Source organism: Ursus americanus, chromosome 30, assembly GCF_024610735.1.
Source record: "Ursus americanus isolate L20-20 chromosome 30, mUrsAme1.1.p, whole genome shotgun sequence".
In the NCBI taxonomy this organism is placed as follows: Eukaryota; Metazoa; Chordata; class Mammalia; order Carnivora; family Ursidae; genus Ursus; species Ursus americanus.
Window position 1 is genome coordinate 27,988,369 of NC_142156.1, and position 15,730 is coordinate 28,004,098.

At 43.1% G+C, this 15,730-nt stretch overlaps 1 protein-coding gene across 5 annotated transcripts in view; it reads left to right on the forward strand.

The window, feature by feature from the left end:
- Window positions 1–15,730, forward strand: part of LDLRAD4 (low density lipoprotein receptor class A domain containing 4) — a 417,333-nt gene that overhangs the window by 297,075 nt on the left and 104,528 nt on the right. The window contains exon 6 of one of the 5 annotated variants that reach the window (XM_087857498.1): window positions 14,048–14,124. The exons of the other annotated variants lie outside the window; for them this stretch is intronic. The gene's annotated coding sequence lies outside the window, so the exon portion shown is untranslated. The remainder of the gene's footprint in view (window positions 1–14,047; window positions 14,125–15,730) is intronic. 5 annotated transcript variants of the gene reach the window in all.

Consider the following 15,730-nt stretch of genomic DNA (forward strand, 5'->3'; position numbering starts at 1 on the left):
CCTCCAAGGGCATTCCCGTCTTTGTTCACTCATCACCTTGGTCTCATAAGCTGAAGAGGCACAGTGCTGATGCAGCGAGTACTTCCTCTTGCTGTGAAGCTGCAGTTGAGGGTATGATGTGTGCAGCAGTGTGAGGACGCAGACAGAACTCTGTCTCTCGGTGACAGCCTCCTCACAGACACATGCTCCAAGAGCTGGGCTCTTTTTTTTTTTTTTTTAAAGATTTTATTTATTTATTCGACAGAGATAGAGACAGCCAGCGAGAGAGGGAACACAAGCAGGGGGAGTGGGAGAGGAAGAAGCAGGCTCCTAGCGGAGGAGCCTGATGTGGGGCTCGATCCCGCAACGCCGGGATCACGCCCTGAGCCGAAGGCAGACGCTTAACCGCTGTGCCACCCAGGCGCCCCCCAAGAGCTGGGCTCTTTATTGTCCAGGTAGCATTGTAAATTTCAGTGATTCCTAAAGCAACAGAGCGGTACTTCACATTGATGCTATCTTTGATTCAGGGTCAGTGTCGCAGAGCCTCCATGTATTTTATTCCCAGCAAGTTTTCTGAACTCTAGATGGAGGTATCTCACATAGGTTTGGATTTGTTTACTCTGGAATGGGGCAGCTCACTGGGAGAAAAAGCCCTTGGTGCTGCTTTCTTCGTGGTGTTGGTTCTTGTTTGTTTTTTGAAGGAAAACAACCTGGAATCAACCTGTGCTCCTCACGTAGTTGGCATCCCTTTTAAAAAAATTGGCTTCTTACGAGCAAATATTTGTAGCATATTTGTGAGGTATTAAGAAACATCACAGTGCAGTGGGCACTCCTATTCCCACCGCTGGGTTCAAGCAGAAGAATGTCGCCCTCATCTTTGCCGTCTTTCATGTGCCTACTCGGGGCTCACCCGTGTCTCTCCTTGGGTCACCACTACTCAGCATTCGTGGTTATCATTTATTTTCTTTTCTTTATAGATTTCCTCGTATATATGTGTTCCTGAACAATTCGGTTTTTTTTAGTATGTTTTTAAACTTTATATGATGAATCGTAATAGCTTTATTCTTTTGCAACTTTATTTTTCAACACGTTTCTGACATCCATCCATATTGCTGCATGGGTGGTATAAATATGCCACAAGGTGGGTATATACATTCTCCCACTGGTAGATATGTGAGTTGCTTTAAATATTTTGTTATTGCAAATAGTACTTGTCTTACGGTGCATGTGTACAAGGGATTCAGTGAATCACCCTTGAATGATACTGCCAGGTCATGGGATATGTACATCTTCGATTGTCCTGGAAGGCCACATTGTTTTCTGGAGTGATTAGCCAAATTATACTTTCACCAGCAGTGTCTTAAGTGTTGAGTTTCTTCCTGTCCTCACCGACACTTGATATTGTGGGACTCTTCGATTTTCGTCAGGCTTTTCAGTGTGAAATAATACCTCATTGGAGCTCTAGTTTTCATTTACTCGATATGTTTATTGGCTGTCCTGATTTTTCTTCCATGAATTGCATCTTCAAGTTTTTTGCGCATTTTCTTTTAGGTTGTTTGAGTCAAGCTCTGTGAAGTGTCTGAGGTTGTACCCTACTTGCAAGCTAACAACTTAGCCTGCTAGTTTTATGGATGCTGGCAGAAGATATGAGACTCCTGGATTATCAACAAAGGACTTGATTACTTCCAGAATAACAAACAGCATGAGCATCAGCATATTTGCATCACTTCCCTTTGCCCCAAGTCCCACTGGGGTGCCATCGTCCCAGATGAATGCATATGCAATGGGTTGAATTAAATAAGCCCTGAGCTTAGGGAACCCAAATCTTTTATAATTAGCAGTAAGAACTCCCCTCCTTTATTTTTTTAAAGATTTTATTTATTTATTTGAGAGAGAGAGAGAGAGAGAGCTCTCACATGCACACGTGCAAACGTGGGGGGGAGGGGAGGAGCAGAGGGAGAGGGAGAGGGAGAAGCAGACTCCCCATTGAACAGGGAGCCTGACACATCATGACCTGAGCTGGAAGGCAGACACTTAACCAACTGAGCCACTCAGGTGCCCCATGCCCCTCCTTTAGTCTGGAGAGAAATATTATCTTTTATTATACTGAAGCGAACAGACTTGCCCTTGGCTCCAGAGGGAGTTACTGTCTTTATCTTGCAAGGCTGCTTCCTATACAGACATTCTTGAAATGATAATCCAGAACAAAGGATAGTTAGTGCCTTTGCTCACAAGATGTGCAGAACCACAAAAGACCCATGGAGAATTGTTTTCCAATAATATCCACCTCTTGTTTCTACACCAGCTTGGCTTCTGAGAAATTTTCCCCTGAGTACACCATTCTATTGATCACCACAAAGGCTGAGAACCAAATCCATTCAATTTGTTTCATACAGCATTTAATTAAGGCTGTTATCAACAGAACAAGACCAACATGAAATAATGACCTCAGACTTGTCCCTCAGGATCCCAGACCCAACAAGCGGAAGAAATCCCATTAAACCATCAAAGTCTACCTGAGAAAGTCAGGTGGCTTTTCCTTACATTTCTCTGACCTGAGGCATTTATCTGGGCATGACAGAATAGATAAGTTATTGCACAGACTGCCTTGGCCCACAAGAGACCAAGGCAAGTCTGTCACCCATACCAACCGTGCCCAGTGAGTTGAGGATGACCTGAATGCCTTCCAGAGCCAAGGAACCATTGATCACTAAGTTCAAGGACTAATTTTGTTCCCCTTTTTCTAGTCAGATGACTCCTTTTGTAAGATGCTCATTGCCTGCATAATGCATATAAATAAGGAATCAGGTATTCCTCAGGAACCCCCTGTGTAACCAAAGGTAGCTTCATTTTGGAGAGAGCTCCACAGGTGCCTGAGGGTTACATGATCTACTGGTGGTATTTCCTTAAACCTTCAAATGATCTCTTATGACCACCACTAAAGTGAAGTTACTGTGTTTTCGGGAAGCTGGCAGGTGAATACCTGTCTTCTACACAAGTATAGTCTGGAGGCTTGTATGGGGCTCCTGGAAAGAAAGTGTTGTTTATAGTTGTTGGGGCCCCATGGTTGGGATAGTTTTTCTCAGCTATTTTTTTAAGGTCTTTGTATGTGATATTCTGTTCTCCTTATGTGTAGACATGAATTTCTTTTTCTTTTTCTCTACCTCCTCCTCCTCCTCCTCCTTCTGTTCTCCCTCTCCTTCCCATTCTCCCCTGACCTCTTACTCCCTTCTCTGAATTTTATGAGATTCCCAAATCTGTGGATTGGCGTCTTTCAGCAGTTCTGAAAAATCATCAGTCGTTACTTCTTCAAATATTTTCTCTGTATTGTTCTTATTCTCCTCTCCTTATGATTAATTGTATGTTAATTCTTCTCACTCTATCTCCCATGTCTGTTAACTCTCTTTTGTATTTCCCGTGTCTTCTGTTTTTCTGTGCTACATTCTGGAGAATTCCCTCCAGTCATTAATTCACTGCTTGACTGTGGCTAGTATGTTATTAAACCCATGGAATAAGTTTGTGTTTAAGTTATTGTATTTTTCATTTTGGAAGTTTTATTTGTTTCTTTTTTTCAGTTGGATTGGTCATTTTTTAAAATTGTGTCTGGCTCCTTGTATAAAGTTTCCATTTCTCTTTTTTTCAACATATTAAACATACGTAATTTTCTTTTGTATAACTGGTATTTTCCATATCTGCAGTCTTTGCGAGTCTCATTCAGCTGCTGACTCTCTCTCATGGTGCTTTGCTTCTTGTTTTGTTAGTGTGTGTGTGTGTGTGTGTGTGTGTGTGTGTGTGTGTGTGTGTGTTTTAATGTGAGCTTATATTTCTTAGAACTATGTCTATGGGCATTCCTGAGGCCTAGATTGAGGGTGAGTTCCTCCAGGGGCTACTTGCATTTATATCCACCAGATGTCTTAAATATCCTTAGCTTTTGACCATCTTCTGTTACTGGCTTGAGTGTTTTTGACTTACCCAGAAAGTATGATTTTAGTTTATAAACCTGCCTAAGGACAAGCATAGGCTCATTAATTCTCATGGGAGATTGTTTTCCCACCTCCTCAAGACTAGTAATTTTCTTTATAGGCCAGTGGGGTAAGATGGGCACAGGGAGTGGGTTTATCTCTAGTTCACCATTACACTAAACATATAATTCTCAGGAGACCCAGTTTTATCAAACAGCAGTGTTTATTGTTGGACTCCCACGGTGGAAATGCCCTGGGTTTTTGTCTCCTGTGTTCTATGCTGCAAGAGCCATGAAAATGAAAACTCAAATTCATCACCCTGGCAAATGCTTTGGAGGTGAAAGCCTCATGCAGTGCTCAGTGACTTCCCGAGTGCCTGCTTTCACTTAGCTTCTGAGTGTTGCTTGCTTTCTTACTTCTATTTTAAAGATTGTTCATTTTATTTTATCCAGCACTTTAGTTGTTTCCAGGAGAGGGCTGTTCTGGGGATCTCATGCACTGTATTGCCAGATATGGAGCTCATCATTTTTCTAGTTCCAGAAACGTTTGGAGTCAATGTGCCATATTCTCCTTGGTTCACCATAGGGAGTGAGCATTATCACTTCCTTTGTCTGCCTTACCTTGGGTTTTCCTTCTTTTGATTAACTTCTTCAAGGGGGCCCTTGGCCTCTTCCAAAGAGACTTAACATCTTGCAAAAGTTAGCAGAAATGAAAATGTTACCATATCTCATTTTATCCCTAGTAGATACTCTAAAAGTGCTGTGGTTTGCCAGTTCATATAGATTTTTCATTTTCATGAGCTCCAAGTTGCTGTTAGGGTGTATATAACCAAGCACTGTTATGTAAAATAGATACTGTCACCTCGAAAGGCTTGAAGCTTAAGACATATTTGGAACTTACTAGGTAAAGTGTCCACCTAGCTTCAGGTGCACTTAATTAAGAATAGAAAGTGTGTGTGTTTGAAACAGAATAATTCTTAATCATGAGTGTCCTCTAAAAGCCCTGTAATTTACCAGTTCTTTTTGAAAATACACTTATTACGGACTCAGGCAATGAAGTAAGTTACTGTAAGTCCTCAGAGGGATTCATAAGATGACTCTAATTTTCTTAACTGTTTCATTGGAGGTGGCTTACCAAGTCTGCTGAATACTGTGCTCCAGGATTACCAGAAAGTGGCCCGGTTGGCATTCCATGGTGAAGAGAAATATGAACCTAGAATAATGGTGGGGCATAGAAGAACAGCCTCACCTAAATATCTCTAGTCCAAATTTTGCTAAACCACGTTTCACGTATTTTTAGTATTCTGTTTGCTGACATATTAGTAGATGTCTTTTGACAAAGGAAGCTCCATATTCAGACAAGGTTGGGGACACTGTGTACACACCTAGCTGCTCAAAAATGTTACACAGGAAGCTTCTAGGGGCAGCTGTTCTTTAGGACAACTGACCCAGAAGAGGCAACTTAAAGATGTTCTCACACAGAACTTTATAGGAGATGAAGAAGACAGGAATTGTCTTTGTCACAAAATAGAGGGGATGGTGGTGGTGGAGAACGTGCCCCCCAACCCTTGGTCACCTCCTGGCCCCACCACCAATCCTTACCCTCTGCCGAAAGACTCATCATTCACATTAGTCTGTTGAATGTCCTGAGAAGTCAGAAAGCCTGTTCATCTTTGTTCAGTGCAACAATTTCCACACTTACTTCACCATGGAGTTCTTTCTGTTTTTCGAAAAAGACCTGTTAGCAACTTGTGGAATATGCATGTTCTGTGAGCCCAGTTTGAGAGGAGACGTTGTTCTCACTGATGCTCATGTTTTCAATTTCTCATGCTGCCTGGCGTTACAAATGATGAGGATTCAAGCTTTTAGTTTTCTGGAGCATGAGTACTACAGATGAATGTTGTAGTGTGGGAAGAAAGCTAGAGTTTGGAAGACGGTGTGCCTGCCCTGCCTAGGAGCGTTCACAGGGGCCCTCACTTAACCAAACCTGGGATAACCTTCTCTTTTCTCCTCTTTCCTCCGCTCCAAGTATCCTTTTCTTGCCTCACTTCACCTGCCTTTCATGGATCGGAACTCTCCACGCGGAACCCCGCTTCTTTTCCCCGTGCTCTGCATTTTTACATTCCAGTATGTCGGTCTGCTTTATATAGCAAGTGCGTTTTCTCTGAACTTCCTAAATGGAATTGTTCTGTGTCTTAACTATGAATATTTGTTTGGAAAATTTGGTTGGGAAGACTGATTATCTTGTTAAGCCTATTTACATGATTAGACTGTTTCATAATTTGATACAGGTGTGAAAATCGGCCTGTTGTGGAAAGTATACTATAGTCATTAAGAGCTTTTGGCTGTTGCTCTCATTAGAGATGGAACACAATAAAACAAACCAGAAGACTTCAAATTATGACAGAGTGTCTTTAGTAATATTCTCTCTGGGTACCGTGCTGATGGCATGAATTGGGAGGTGGCACAAAAGCCATACAATTACACCCTTTACCCCTACTCCGTTTTATGATGAGTGGTGTGAGGGGGAGCTGTGATTTGGAAACCATCCTTGTCCCAGGATCCATTCTAATGAACACACCACTGGGAGTCATCTGAGTTTACCGCAGCCCTATTGCTTACGTGCTCTGTGTTTTGGAATTTTAAACATATCTTAAGTATGAGAGGTACCTTAGGACAAGAATGAGAAATATGGAAAAATTTTTATTATAAAATAGTAAGAGTCATTACTGGAAATACAATTTGAAACCTAATAGCCATCCGTGTTTTCTCTAAGGCTGGTGAATAATCAGCTCCAATACTTGGTTTTATTTTTGTGGGCAAGTTATGGAACCTGCCTTGTCTGGGTCTCCTGTCTGCAGGCTAGGTAACAATACTAGTTCTTACTTTCTATGGTTATGGCAAAATACCTTGCCTGAAGCTCTTACTCTAACAACGCCCCTCACAAATTTTACTCGTTGATTATGTTTGCTAATATCATTTTTCTCCTAAAGGCAGTGCATTGAAACGAAAATATTTCTGATCGGGTTCTTTTGTTTAAAGTAGTAAATACCTCAGTATTCCTGTCTTGATTTGCTTTTCAGTATTGGCTGCGCAGGCTGAGTTCCTGCTCCTTGGATAAGCCGCATAATTTTCTGACCAGCTTGTTTGAAAGCCTTGCTGGTATATAGAACAAAAGAGTCTTTGATCCCACTGCCCAAGTAGCCCCTTGAAATGGAACATTATCCGTAATTGATTCTAGAAAATCTTCTACGACAGACCAATTTTTTACATTTGCGTAGAATTATACTGTATGATAATCATGTAAATATGCTTAACAACATGCCTTTTATACTTCTTAGTTTCCCAGATGCTTGGAGAGGCCATGTCTGCAGTGGGTGGTCCTGAGGGCTTAATTCTATGTAAAAAATTACTGTGCAAATGAGATATGTTATCTGAGATGTGACTGACTTACTAAGCTTCATGTCATGGAACATGGCACCTACCCAAAATACTCACCAGTCTTCATCCATGTCATTCAAGTAGAAGCTTGAACATTGCAAAAGGGACCAGAGCAATGTAACGTCGGCCACAACAGCCATATCCTGCATGTTTACATTTGTCTTCTTAATTGGGGCCAAAGGTACTTTATTACTCCTTTAAATGAACCCAAGCTCTTAAAATCCCAGCAGTGAATCCAGAGTGATGTTGTGGTTGTTGTTGTTATTGTTCGGGAATTTTAGTAAGAAACTCATGATATGATCAACTTTTTTGTAAATAATATTTTATAGTGTTATCTTAAGATATAAAGCATATAAATATGTGTTTAATATATTTATTAGATGTTTAAAGTTCAGAAAGCATAAAGAAGAAAACCGAGTGGCCTCTAAACCCACCGTTATAAAGAGTTATAATTGATCAAGCAGGACTCAAGATTTAATTTAAAAACATTTTCAGAGGGGGGTGCCTGGGTGGCTCGGTCGGTTAAGCATCTGCCGTCGGCCCAGGTCATGATCCCAGGGTGCTGGGATCGAGCCCTACTTTGGGCTCTCTGCTCCCCCTCCTTGTGTTCTCTCTCTCTCTCTCTCTCTCTGTCTCTCAAATAAAAAGAAATCTTTAAAAACATTTTCATTTGTCTCCCATGGATGTTCTTCACCCTTCTGGTTAAGCTCAGGCATTTCCCTGACTCCTCATTTTTAGGCAGTAAAAAGTACCTTGGTCCGTGTCTGTGGTTAGGAGTCCAGAGAGCAGGTGTGGCCATCTGTCCTTCAACCCCATCACACCTCCACCCTTCCTCCAGCATGCTAACCAAGATAAGTCATACAAAGAGAGAGGGTACGGGAAATAGGAATGCTCGCAAGGCCGTAGGGTGGTTTGTGTTCTTTGGGTCTCCATACACACATAGCTATCTGTTTAGTGATTTTGTGGTACATGAGGCAGAATTCTGAGATGGTCCCCAGTATCCCTGCCTCCAGATATACACGCCCTAGATAATCCCTTCCCCCTGAGTGTGGGTGGCAGCTGTAATTGTGATTGGATAGTCACTGTCAAGATTATATGGCAAGGGTGAAGGGATTTGGCAGGTATAATTAAGATTCCCAATCCGTTCATAAAAAGGGAGCTTATCCAGAACGGGCCCAATCTAACAGGTGAGTCCTTAAAAGAGATGAGAAGCAGCAGCGATGCCATCCTGTTGGCCTTGATGAAATGAGCTGCCTTGTTGTCAGAGGAGCGGGGCATGCTGAAGGAAATGGGGACCCCAGTCCTACAACAGTAAGGAACTGAATCCTGCCCCGAACATGGGTGGGTGTGGCAGAGAGCACAGCCTCATGAGACTCTGAGCAGAGAACCTAGCCATGCCATGCTAGACTTCCAACTTACAGAACTGTGAGCTAACCACCAGGTGTTTTAAGCCACTGAATCTATGGCTACTGGTTATGCCACAGTGGAAAACTGGTCCATGTGGGTTCTTCAGAGTTGCCCACTAGGAGCTTGCTCTTGCACTTTCCTTGGTGTGGGTGATGCTTTTTCCTCCACTGGCCGCTTCTCTTGCTACGTGGATGGCCCCCTGCACACAGACCCTTTTTGTTAGGATCCCTTTGTTTTTCCAGTTGGACCGTTTGTGGAAGATTTGAACCAGCTTTAGTGGGCTCTCCCTCATGACCCACATCCTTTGTTTAGGAAGACTCTGGGAAATCCCTTAGCTCCCATCCCATGAGCGGGAGCAGCTGCTTTCCTTTACTGTCTCCACAGCAGGCAAGTCAGCCCATCTCTTTGGTCCCTAGATTTCTTTGGTGGGAATCAGGCAGCAGTGCACTGCGCCTCCCTGACTTGTTTAACGCTTTTGAATGGTCCCATGACCCTCTTGCTGCCTTGGCCAGAGACAAAGGGGGAAGCACCATTCCACTTTGTCCCCTGGCCAGGAGTCCTAGTGAGACATACGGCACAGACTCTCCAGAGAGGTTTCTCTTCTCTTCATAGAGTTCTCTCAAACTTCAGGGCTCCTAGATCAGTCTAGATCAGACGTTCCCTCTTCCAACCCTTGGGATTAGGAGTGAGCCTGGGAACACCAGAGAAGGCCCCTTCTCAGATATTGCCATGGCTCTTTTGTACTTGAGCATGAGTAAGCATTGAAGGTCTTATAAATATCTGGCACCAACTATTAATTTTTGTTCTGTGTTTTCTTATGAAAATACATGTTGATCTGTACCTTTGCTTTGGCATATATTTTTACTGCATCTTGACACTTCATTCAAAACTACCAATTTCACATCCTGCCATACCTGTTTAATTTTTTTCCTAAGGAAAACTAATGTATCGTTTCTGTATGTGAAGAAAATGAAGTTAAATAGAGGCATATCGTTTAACCTGAGTTTTTAGGAAAAAAGAAATAAGCAGAATGGTTACACATTGTGTGGCGATCGATCTTGCGAACATCTTATCCCTGGAAAGGAAAATTACTGTCTGTATCAGTTAGCTAGTACCTCAGTGATACTGTGTAACAGACTGTCACTCCAAAAACTCTAAGTCTTAAAACAGTAATCATTTATTATTTTTTGTTTACTAATCAGCCCCCACCTGTCTTTACTCCAAAACCTTTTCATTCCAGCAAAAGCCAGGGCAATCCGATCCTATGGAATGAATTGTACATCTCACAGCCCCCACCAGAGCAGATGTTGTTTAATGCAAGGTCTCTGTGGTTGAAGCTCTGCATTTTTTTTTTCCAGGTCAGAACTAAGCCCGTGATTTTATTCTCCGCTTCTAAAGCTTTAAGTGTGACTTGATCTTCTTGATCTTAAAAAGAATTTAGATGGCAGTTAAGTTGGCTGTATCACTACCCATCTCACCCCATTTCTAAATTAAGGCTGCCCTAGTTTAAAGGTACTTATCCTCACCATGCCTGAGTGTTAGAGAAGCTTAATTACAATCTCTGTGCCTGATTTGTGAGTATGTGTGTGTCCTTGCATGGGTGCACGCTTACAAGCAGGCTAGACACCCTTGTATTCAGCTATTCTGGTACGCTGAACTAGATTACTTTGGAAAATAGCGTTTAATGATGGAGAGAGTGGAGTGGGAGTTAACAGACCTGCATTTTGCAAGTCCCGACTTACTATTTTTGTGACTTTCAGCAGCTGACTTAGTATCCAAGAGTTTTAGTGTCCCCATCTGTAAAATAGAGATACTAAGGTCAACTTTTTGTTTTGCCTGAAGAATGAAGAGTGCACAGCACCTGGCACACAGCAAATATTCAGTAAGCATTAGTTCCCATGCCGTTTGAATCTCTCATTCAGATATTTAAACATTTTAAAGTGTGCCTTTCAGACCATAGAGCCGTTTCTAGATCATGCTAATACTGGACAGCTGGGGGTAGTAACTAGTCAGGATTCCCAGGAAAACATGAGTATCCCTGTAACCTTGATTGATTGTGCAGGAATTTTACCAACAGCACTGAGAGTTAACAGGCTTGCTTCTGGTGGCAGAGATCCCATCTCGAGTCTACATTGTATCTGGGAATGTCTTAAAGCCGGGTGGGGATGACCTGCCTACAAGAGACCCATCCTCATTCGGCTTGAAGAGCCTCTGAAAGATGAACTTGAGCAGGGGCCACTGCAGGTTTGAGGGCATCCTCCAGAAAGGGCACCGGGCATATTGAAGTGGGCCCCACCATATGGTCCCACCATAGCACCTGAGCCATTGGAGGAGAGCAGGAGACCTGAGCACAGGTTGCAGACTAGAACTCTAGCTTAACTGGGACTGGTTCCCAGGAGAATGATGCCCTGTAAATGAAAAACCGAAGACCTATTTTACTGAACTATGTAAAACACTGCTGTGACAACTCTAAAGTTAGAGTGTAACAGAAAGAGAAACTGTCATTCTTCCTCTCTGCATCCTGGGCCGCTAGGAGTTTGGGCACTAGGATGGGTTTAGGGCACTGGTGACAGGATAGGAGAGCCCAAGTGGCCACCAGGACTTGGCAGAAATTCTTAAGCAGAGAGTGACTGTGAAGGGACAGGAGGTGCTGATATAGGACCTAAATCCTTGGAAATTTCTGTTAATGTGATTTCACTTGATTCTTCTTGGTGCTCTCAAATATTTTGGGGTGCTTCCTGGGGATATTCCCCGTGTGTCCACAAATAGGTTTATTCTGTGCTGCAGCTTTCTGCCAGCAGTGCTCCTGCCGTGTGCCTGACCTGGAGCCCCACCTGGGGGACCTCTCCACACCAGCACTGGGCCACCTCTTGTCACTTCTACATTAATGTGGCTCAGCAAGGGAAGACCAAGATCCTGAAGCAAGATTATAACAACAGTGGTGTTTATTATGGGATCCTGTGTGAGATGATGGCTGCCACAGCTCACCCCTCCCTCCTTATAGCACTGGTTTTCTAAATGGCAACTTGCCTCTGCGTGTGTGTGTGTGTGTGTGTGTGTGTGTGTGTGTGTGTTCTCTGTGTCTGCAAATTTTGAGCAGCTTTTTCCCTTTCAGAACATTTTAAGTATTAAACATGCTTGAAATCTTATGAACTCTATTTCAATTTGGGAATCTTATTTTACTGGGGAGGGGGCTCATTTCCTGTGGGAATTTTTTATGGTACTATTATGAGCAAACACTCCCATTGGAAATGTATGAGATATGTTCTCTGTGCATGTTCATTTCCCTTCCCAATTTAAATGAACAGTACCTTTGGAGCCTTTAGGATTTCTGTAGGAGCCTATTAGGCCCCTTCTTGTGAACGAGCCCGTAGTGACTCCTTGATCTGCATGTGGCGGGAAAAGCATCCCCAGATAAGCTGTGGCAGATCATAAAGCGTGTGGAAGGGATTTTCATAGTATTGGAAAACCTATCGTGCACTCTGAATAGGTTTACATGTGTGAGAAGAGAAAAAGAAATATTTGTAAGAGGGGAAATGATGTTAGCTATAACCATAAAGCTGAAAGTATGGAAGAAAAAATAATCTGTTACGTATTTTCTGTATCCTGAGGTCACTTGCATTTAAGCCATACTTTTGAAATAATGGACAAAATTTTCTCAGTTGTCTTGAGCATTAATCACGATTTATATCCTAACTCTTTCGGGGGGGTGTTATTTCTCTTAGAGCAAAAATAAAATGTAAATTCTACAGTGATATATAGTGTACAAAACACTTTCCACATGTTATCATTTCCTCTTTACTGAATGCTTGAAGGTGTTTTCTCCATTTGCATATGAGTGAACTGAGATTCAGATAGGGGAAGAAAATTGCTCAGGGACCTAAGGATGAGAGAAACAGTTGGAACTAAACTTCTGAGTTCTGCTCCAAGGTCCTCTCATCCCCTTTTCTTCCTTCCTTCCTTCCTTCCTTCCTTCCTTCCTTCCTTCCTTCCTTCCTTCCTTCCTTCCTTCCCTCCCTCCCTCCCTCCCTCCCTCCCTCCCTCTCCTCTCCCTCCCTTCCTTCCCATGGTCTCTTTCTTTCTTTCTTTTTTTTTTTTTACATTACCACATGCCTCACAAGTGTAAAAGATTATCTGGATGACTGTTGTAATACATGTTATTGTTATGTTTGTGTTGTACAATGAAACCATCTCTGTCATTTGCAGTAGCCCTTGGCAAAGAGAGGCAAGTCTGAAGGTGATGCTGAAGGGGTTGGAGTCTTTGGTAGAACATGGAAAACCCTGGCCCTCATGACCTGATGCATTCCCTTTGTAAGACACCATTAAGTTTCATGGTGTTGACCTTATTCAGCTCCATGGAGAAAGCTCTGAGGCAGAGAACCCAAATAATGAATTTAATCGTGCTCAAAAAGTGCCAGTTCTACAGACACTTCATGACATCCTTTACAGACCAGCCTTAGAAAACAATGCATGGGAGATGTCTTAATATTGCTGACAGGGTTGTCATTAGGCATATGAATTTGTCCTTGAATGAGGCATATACTGTGCCTTTTATAGGCAGGCAGTCCCCAGGCTGAAGCATGGGTTCACGTGGCCTTCTGCAAGCTTGCCTTTGGAAGGTTGGGCTGCTCACAGAACTGGGGCTGCATGTTGAGGACATATGCTTCTTTGAGAAAGCCCCATTCTTCTTCCCACTTTCTCCCAACCCCATCCAAAGACCTACTTCCAGGTTGACCAAATATTAGTCACTCTGCAGCCTGCAATCTCTCTCCCAGTGGTCTTTCTGGCTTCTGACCTTATTCTAGCTACTACCCCTCCTAGGGAATTTGTGGTGACCTGGCTGCATGTTTGACTGTGGTGGACGAAGCAGAAGAAAGGGCACGGGTGGGGAGAGAAAGAGAGACAGAGTCACAAGAACACAAAATGAGGAGAGTAGAATAGTTAGCAGCCCTGCCTGGTTTAGACTGGCGGGTCTAATGAGCAGGACAGACCTCGTGGAACCTGCCTGAGTCCGGGATGGCACCTGTGGTCTTTCCTGAGGCAGAGAGTTGGGTCTAGGGCTGGAGCACCCAGCTTGCCACGCTCCTACGGCACAGTCTGTCCCTCCTCTGTTGGCACGAGTGTTCTGCAGCTTGCTTTCTGCTTTATCTTGCTTTGACATCCTCAACCAGCTGTCTCTACCCTCTGCTAGCTCTTGTGACATAGTAAGCTGGTACCCACCTTCCCAGTTTCCTGATCACTGCCTCTTTCTACTCACAGATGCAACTCCTACATCTGGCCTTTTCACTTCATTGCCTGATGTGCTGCCCTGGACAATGTACCTTGGTTTTCCTGAGGTAACTTGGTAGCAGATGTCTGAGATTGCGCGCTCTTTTCCACCCTGTGTCTAAAAGTACATATGCGAAAACCCAGACTCATGATAGTCAGTATTTGTCAGCTTTTATCCATATGCCAGGTGCTGAGCTAACTACTCTTTACCTATATTACCCAATTTAATCCTCACAGTAGCACTATGAGTCAAGTACTATTATTAATGCCTTTTTGAAAATCTTTTTCGAAGAGGTTAACATAACTCACCCAAGGTCACACAGCTAGTTTATTGTGTATGTAAAAGAATAATTTGCTCAGAACTGGCCAGCTTGTTAAATCAGATTCTGCAGTAAAGCATGAGGCTCCCATTGGGCACCCAGCCAGCCCTTGTGTAACAGTGTTTCCCCACCTTTAATATACACAGTACCCAGGGGGTTTTGTGAAGATGCTTTTGAGGTCAGGGTGAAGCCAGAGATTCTGCCTTTCTAAACAAATTTGCAGGTGGATGCGCCTACTGCTGGTCCATGGACCACATTCTGATTAGCAAGGTTTAGATCCTTGGTTGTACTTCGAGCTTTGCAGTTCTCTGGATTCCAGGAGGGCCAAAGAGACATAGGACCCAACTGAGGTCAACTGATGGGAAATCAGCATAGCACTGGCTACTTGAAACCTTTGCTTGGAAAATACCGAGATTAAATGTATGGCAAGAATTGGGTCAAAGACTGCACTGCCTGGTTCTGAGCATACCAGGACTTGCCCCACCTTTCCCCTCACTAGGCAGTGCTGGCTCTGCAGGTGCCTGGCATGGGCCAAAGGCCCAGTGTACAGCAGTGGTGGCTTTCAGGAAGAACAAGGTGCTGGGGGAGACTACAAGGCATTTATTTCTGATTGATTTCTCCCATGTTCCAAATAGTATGGTACCCCAGGAAGACATTCTGAGGATGACTTTTGATGATACAAAGGGGTGGTGATTACTGCAATCTACCTGGAAATGGCTCCTTTGCAAAGGTTGTCATTCACATGTGGCAGATGATAAAATGCGTATTGAGACTTTGGCAGCCTCAAAGGCATGCTGTAGCAATGCAAGACTTTTAGAAAGTCCTGCCGGGAGCTGGGTTGCTGCAGAGTTCAGAGCATGAGGCACAAGTAAATAATACATGCTTTTATGATGGGATCTATCAAGTTGCTTTGTGAGGTGTCTTTTTCATATTCAAAGTGGACATGCCAAGAAACAGGAAGTGAGCTGCCAGCCCTTCCAGTGGGAAAACACTAAGAAAGAAAAATCTTCATATCAACAGAGAGCCTTTCTCTATATATTGGGCAGGACATCTGAATATACATGTGCACAAAAGACAGCTTGCTGTTGTGACTAACTTGTATTTCATCCACAAATGTTGTCCACCCAAATTGCATCCTATTGCATTATGTTGTTACTGTTTGTTAGAGACACACACTGTTGCACCATCCCACTGAGATGGGGGAGATTCCAATTTGAAGCACTGTCATTCTTGAATAATGTTTTCTTTCATGAAGATGATATGCTTATCACTTTAGTGGGAAGCTTTCTATTTTGAAGTTTCTCAGGTAATTCAGGGTGACTAAATTATATTTTAGGGTGAATGTCATCCTCAA